This window comes from Aotus nancymaae, unplaced genomic scaffold, assembly GCF_030222135.1.
Source record: "Aotus nancymaae isolate 86718 unplaced genomic scaffold, 86718_ANA_hifiasm-v0.15.2.pri h1tg000011l, whole genome shotgun sequence".
Lineage (NCBI taxonomy): Eukaryota > Metazoa > Chordata > Mammalia > Primates > Aotidae > Aotus > Aotus nancymaae.
In genome coordinates, this window is record NW_026988422.1 from 63,864,431 (window position 1) to 63,870,430 (window position 6,000).

Consider the following 6,000-nt stretch of genomic DNA (forward strand, 5'->3'; position numbering starts at 1 on the left):
GTGATCACAAGGTCCCACAATAAGCTGTCTGCAAGCTGAGGAGCAAAGAGAGCCAGTCTGAGTCTCAAAATAAACTTGGAGTCCAGGCTGGGCTCCGTGGCTCACACCTGTTATCACAGCACTTTGGGAGGCTGAGGTGGGTGGATCATGAGGTCAGGAGTTCAAGACCATCCTGGCTAACACAGTGAAACCCCATCTCTACTAAAAATACAAAAAGATTAGCTGGGAGTGGTAGCATGCACCTGTAGTCCCAGCTACGTGGGAGGCTAAGGCAGGAGAATCACTTGAACTCGGGAGGCAGAGGTTGCAGTGAGCCAAGATCGCGACACTGCACTCCAGCCTGGTGACAGAGGGAGACTGTGTCTCAAAAAAAAAGAAAAGAACTTGCAGTCTGATGTTTGAGGGCAGGAAGCATGCAGCACAGGAGAAACATGTAGGCTGGGAGGCTAGGCCAGTCTCACCTTTTCATGTTTCTCTGCCTGCTTTATACTTACCAGCAGATGATTAGATTGTGTCCACCATATTAAGGGTGGGTCTGCGTTCCCCAGTCTACTAACTCAAATGTTAATCTCTTTTGGCAGCACCCTCACAGACACATCAGGAACAATACTTTGCATCCTTCAATCCAATCAGGTTGACACTCAGTATTAACCATCACAAATCCACCCCTTGCCAACTTGAATCCACACACATCTCCTGAGATTATACATAGCCTTCAAATGAAGACAACAACAGGGTCATAATTACGCCTAACATAATACAACTCTCCTTCATACAACTGGACATGCACCAGTCCCCAAACCAATTACTACTACATGAAGTTAACAATACTTAAATGTTCATATGAAGTCAATAAATCTTATGTCACGTGATAAAAGAAAAGGCAATAAAATGAAGATATTATCGAAGTACAAGTGTATATATGCACAAACATTTTTAACAAAAGAAGGAGGAAATACTCATGACATTTACAGTCCTCGTTTCTGAAGCTGGTCACTTGGCCATAGTAGGTATTGATGACTACCTTTTTCTACTGCCCATTCTATATTCCCTTTGCCTTCAGCAAGCACCACAGCAGGTTGTGGTATTTTTTCCTGGTGGAGTGACTCAAACCTTCATTCCTGAGGGTTCTGGACCACTTGTAGTCCTGTCTGGATTGGGCCATTATAGTTTCCTATTGACCTTAATCACACGGCATGGTAATACTAAGAGACACCTCAATGGAGTACTAGACTGATTTCATCTTGACAGTCCAGGTCAGTCACCTTAGCCAACACTGTAAGTCCCTTCTTAGCCTGTTGACTTAAAGGTAGGAGGAGCCCAAAGTGTCCAGGTAGCAATTTTTTTTTTTTTTTTTTTTTTTTTTGGAGACAGAATCTCACTCTGTTGCCAGGCTGGAGTGCAGTGGTGCAATCTCGGCTCACTGCAACCTCCACTTCTGGGTTCAAGCAATTCTCCTGCCTCAGCCTCCCAAGTAGCTGGGACTATGGCCATGCATAACCATACCCAGGTTTTTTGTTTTTTTGTATTTTTAGTAGAGACGGGGTTTCACCATGTTGGCCAGGATGGTCTCAATCTCTTGACCTCATGATCTGTTCACCTCAGCCTCCCAAAGTGCTGGGATTACAGGCATGAGCCACCACACCCAGCCCCAGGTGGCAATCTTAACTTTCAGTTTAATGGAATCTGTTGTGTCTCCTGTTGGCAGCATTCCTTCCTCTGGAACTAAGACCTCTAAGCCAGCAGAACATAAAGTCATGGGGACAGGAAGAAAATATGTTGCTAGTAGATCACTTGGGGTGATGCTGAGTGGTGCCACTTCTGCTTCCACCCCTTGATTCCTGGACCCATGAATCTTGGCTATGGGAGAAACAGGACTATTATATATTGGATGCTTTTTCAGAGCACACACGGTCTTCTGGAGAACTTTGCCCCAGCTCTGCAAAGTGTGGTCACCTAGTTGGCATTGTAATTGTGACTTCAAAAGGCCATTCCACCATTCTATCCACCCACCTGCTTCAGGATGATGGAGAACCTGTTAAGACCAGTGAATTCCATGAGCATGAGCCTACCACCACACTTCTTTAGCCATAAAGGTAGTGCCTTGGTCAGAGGCAATGCTGTGTGGAATACCATGATGGTGGATAAGGCATTCTGTGAGTTCATGGATGGGTAGTCTTGGCAGAAGCATTGCATGCAGGATAGACAAACCCATCTCTGGAGTAAGTGTCTTTCCAGTGAGGACAAACCTCTCTGCCTTTCCAGGATGGAAGAGGTCCAAGATAATACCTGCCACCAGGTAGCTGGCTGATCACCCCAAGGAATGGTGCCATATCAAGAACTCAGTGTTGGTCCCTGCTGCTGGCAAACTGGGAGCTCAGCAGTGGCTGTAGCCAAGTCAGCCTTGGTGAGTGGAAGTTCATGTTGCTGAGGACATGCATAACCTCCATCCATGCCACCGTGGCCACTTTGTTCATGTGCCCATTGGGCGATGACAGGGGTGACTGAAGAAAGAGGCTGAATGGTGTCCACAGAACCAGTCATCCTATCCACTTGATTATTAAAATCCTCCTCTGCTGAGGTCACCCACTGGTGAGCAATCATATGGAATACTTCAGAGTTTTTGACCACTCAGAGAGTTCCATCCACATACCTCTTCCCCAAGTTTCTTTGTCACCGATTTTCCAATCATGTTTCATCCAAGTCACTGACCGTCCAGCCAAATCATTGTCTATGGCCCATGAATCAGTCTATAATCACACATCTGGCCATTTCTCCTTCCATGCCAAGTGCACAACCAGGTTCACTGCTTGAAGTTATACCCATTGGGAAGATTTTCCTTCACTGCTGTCCTTCAGCAATGTCCTAGAAAGGGGCTGTAGTGCTGCAGCTGTCCACTTTGGGTGGTGCCTGCATATGGTGCAGAACCATCTGTGAACCAGGCCCTAGTCTTCTCTTCTCTGTCAACTGATCATAGGGAGCTCCCCACGAGGCTGTCAGTGCAGGCTCGGGGAGAGAAGGCAGAGTGGCAGGAGTGAAGACCATGGGCATTTGAGCCACTTCCTCATGTAACTTACTTGTGCCTTCAGGACCTGCTCAGCCTGATCACGTATATACCATTTCCATTTGATGATGGAATGCTGCTGTGCACCACCTTTATGGCTAGATGGGTCAGAAAGCACCCAGTGCATGATAGGCAATTCAGGTCGGATGGTGACTTGACCCATAGTCAAATGTTCAATTTCCACCAAAGCTCACTAACAGGCTAAGAGCTGTCTCTCAAAAGGAGAGTAGTTATCTGCAGAAGATGGCAGGGCCATGCTCTAAAATCCTAGAGGCCTCCAAGTGATTCACCTATGGGGGCCTGCCAAAGGCTCCAAACAGCATCCTCATCTGCGACTGACACTTCAAACACCATTAGATCTGCTGGGTCATATGGTCCAAGTGGCAGAGCAGCTTGCACAGCAGTCTGGACCTGTTGCAGAGCCTTCTCCTGTTCTGGACCCCACTCGGCCTTTCGGGTCACTTGATAAATGGGCTGGAGTAACACACCCAAATGAGGAATGTGTTGTCTTCAAAATCCAAATAGGCCCACTAGGCATTGTGCCCCTTTCTTGGTTATAGGTGGGGCCAAATGCAGCAACTTATCCTTTACCTTAGAAGGAATATATCTACAGGCACCACACCAATGGACCCCTAGGAATTTTACTGAAGTAAAAGGTCCCTGAATTTTAGTCCGATTTATTTCCCATCCTCTAACACACAAATGTCTCACCAATAAGTCCAGTAATGGACCAGTGTGATATTTTTCAGAAGCAAAAGGCAATCAAGGTCGCTCTGAATAAGGTTATGACACAAAGCCAGAGAGTTGATATACCCCTGAGGTAGGACAGTACAGGTATATTGCTTGCCTTGCCAGCTGAAAGCAAATTGCTCCTGGTGGGCCTTATGAAACGGAATGGAGAAAAACGTACTTGCCAAGTCAGTGGCTGCATACCAGGTACCAGGAAATGTGTTGATTTGCTCAAGCAATGAAACCATATCTGGTACACCAGCTGCATTTGAGGCCACCACTTGGTTAAGCTTATGATAATCCACTTTCATTCTCCAAATCCATATCTTCTGTGCAGATCAAATGGGAGAGTCGAAAGGGGATGTGGTGGGAATCACCACCTCTGTATCTTTCAAGTCCTTGATGGTGGCACTTATCTCCACAATCTCTCCAGAGATGTAATATTGTTTTTGATTTACTATTTTTCTATGTAGAGGCAGCTCTAATGGCTTCCATTTGGCCTTTCCCATCATAATAGCCCTCACCCTACCAGTCAGGGAGCCAATGTGGGGGTTCCACTGGCTGCTAAGTATGTCTATGCCAATTATGCATTCTGGCACTGGGGAAATGAGCAGAGGATGAGTTAGGGGACCCACTGGGCCCACTGGGCCCACTGAACCCACTGTAAGTTGGACCTGAGATAAAACTCCATTAATTGCCTGATCTCAGTAAACCCCTATTTTAACTGGAGGACCAGAATGACATTTTGGGTTCCCTGGAATCAACATCAGCTCAGAGCCAGTGTCCAGTAGTCCCCAAAATGTCTGACCATTTCCCTTTCCCCAGTGCAGAGTTACCCTGATAAAAGACTGGAGGTTTCCTTGGGGAAGGATGGGAGAAAGATTCACTGCATAAATTGTTGGTAATGTAGTGGGGTCCCCCCTCAAGGGGACCCAGCCTCCCCTTCATTCAGGGGGGTTTTGGCTCAAATCTGGAAATTGATTGAGGGGCCATGATTGTCTGTTTTTATCATTCAAATTAGTCCTTTGTCCACTCGACCTAGAAATTTTCTGCTTGTATAAATTCAATAGGAATGCAGTAGGCTTCCTACCAATTTCACTTCTAGAAATACTGTGATTAATTAGCCAATGCCAGAGCTCTACACAAATCAGACTATTCTGATTGCTGCTTTGTCTCTGCTGCCCATTACAATAGCTATGCCCACCTTGCCTTTGATGGTTGAGTGCTGCCACTTGACCCCTCCCACCTCAGGATCCAATTATTCCCAATGTACTTAAATTTTGTAGCTGAGTGACTATGGTTCCCACTGTTAGACCTGACATACGGAGAAAAGCAATTATAGGGCTCTTCAAAGATGCAGGTGCTGCCCTCACAAATCTGTTTTGCAAGGTATATCTTCTGGACCCTCCCTGCTGGAATGAGTAGGTCTAAAGTGACTAATCCACTCCACCATCCCAATCTCCCTAAGCCTTTGGATCCCTTCCTCTACATTAAACCAAGGAGATCAGGCATTTCCAGCTCACTCACAGTGGGTCTTTTTTTAATCCATATTTCATCTAACCAAGCCAATAAACTAGGAAAACCTTTTTAAACTCCCTGAGCTGCAACATTAAATGCAGAGTCCCTACTTAGCGGACAGATATCAATAAATTCAGCCTGATCCAATTCTTATGTTCCTTCCACCATTATCTCATACCATTAATATCCATTCCCATGCCTGTTCTTCAGATTGATGGCTACATAAATTAGAGAACTCAAACAGTTCTTTTTTAATGTAGTGCACCGCCTCATAGGTCACACTCTCAACCTCACTTCTAGGGGCCCATTGAGTCTAGTCATAGGTCTAGAAGAAAACAGGGATGTCGGGGGTGGCTCCTGAGGAGAATCAGTGTTATTTTGCCTGCCAGCTCTCTCAGAGGAGGCCATCACTGTTGCCTTAGGTAGCACAGAGTTTATCTCTTCAGACAAAGGTGGAAAGGCTAATATCAGCATAGGTCAGGGAGGGGAGGTTGCCACTACTGGGGATGGGGAAGCTGTTCTTTCTGGCAAAAAAGCTTCATCAGAGTTTACAAACTCAGTGCCCCCAGCTTCATCAGGGTCCTCCCACACCTCCCTGTTCCAAGGTGCAGGGTCCCTTTATTTTCCAATCAATGCCCTCACGTTAACAGTAGACATCTGGTGAGGCTGTGCATGAACCTTTCATTGCA